Consider the following 1,115-nt stretch of genomic DNA (forward strand, 5'->3'; position numbering starts at 1 on the left):
CAGTCCTGGAGACTGGGAACCACTAGACTCCATGAGAGAACCATGAGCTCCTCGGTCCCTATCCACAGCTGTGACCCTGAATGTTTGCTTTTTTTGGTCTCTGCAACTGTGTTCCCTCTTTGTGGTTGAGAAAGATCAGTGAACATCAAATGATGTGATAGATAGATAGATAGATAGATGGGATGTGTGGGGATGGATAGATAGATAGATAGATGGGACATGTGGGGATAAATAGATAGATGGGATGTGTGGGGATAGATAGATATGGATAGATAGATAGATGGGATATGTGGAGATAGATAGATGGATAGAGGGGGTGGATGGGGATAGATAGATAGATAGATAGATGGGATATGTGGAGATAGATAGATGGATAGAGGGGGTGGATGGGGATAGATAGATAGATAGATAGATAGATAGATAGATAGATAGATAGATAGATAGTCTACTAAGAACTGAGACTATAAGGTGTCTTGGGAGTATCCGTTTGCTGTGGGTTTGTTCAGTGTCTAGCACCATGTGGTTCTGGGCCCTGGTTGAGGTTACTCAGTGCTCTTGCAATAACATCAACGACTGGACAAAGGGCACAAGCTCATTTAACGTAGGTTACCGAACAGGCAACAAACGGGTAACAACTTTATGTGCCTCCTGCCCTGGGCTATTGCTGAACTATTCAGTACCATTTTCTCTTATCTAGTGGAATGACAGAAACAAGGGTGAGGGAGACAAGGTGGGTGAGGCGATATCTGTGAGCGGACCAGCTTGGGTTGGTAGAAGAGACGCTTTTCTGAGTTTGAGTTTCAGGTCCGGAGAAAGTCACCAGAATGTCCAGGCTAAATATGAGATGAAAGAGATTGTTAATCATAAGGGGTCATTTTCATTTTAAGTGGTCTCCTACTCCATGTGTGAGCCCCTTCTGTTTAGCAATCTGACCCACCTCAGATTTAGTGTGGACGCTCTGGTTCCTCCAAACCTCGGCTCGAAAGCTTGTCCCTTCCTCCAACACAAGTTGGTCCAATTAAGACGTTGCCTCACCTACCTTGTCTCTCTCATATATGGAGATCAACACAGCTACAACAACACTGCAAGAAACAAATGTGGCATTTAAGCAGCAC

Source organism: Mauremys mutica, chromosome 21 (genome assembly GCF_020497125.1).
Source record: "Mauremys mutica isolate MM-2020 ecotype Southern chromosome 21, ASM2049712v1, whole genome shotgun sequence".
Lineage (NCBI taxonomy): Eukaryota > Metazoa > Chordata > Testudines > Geoemydidae > Mauremys > Mauremys mutica.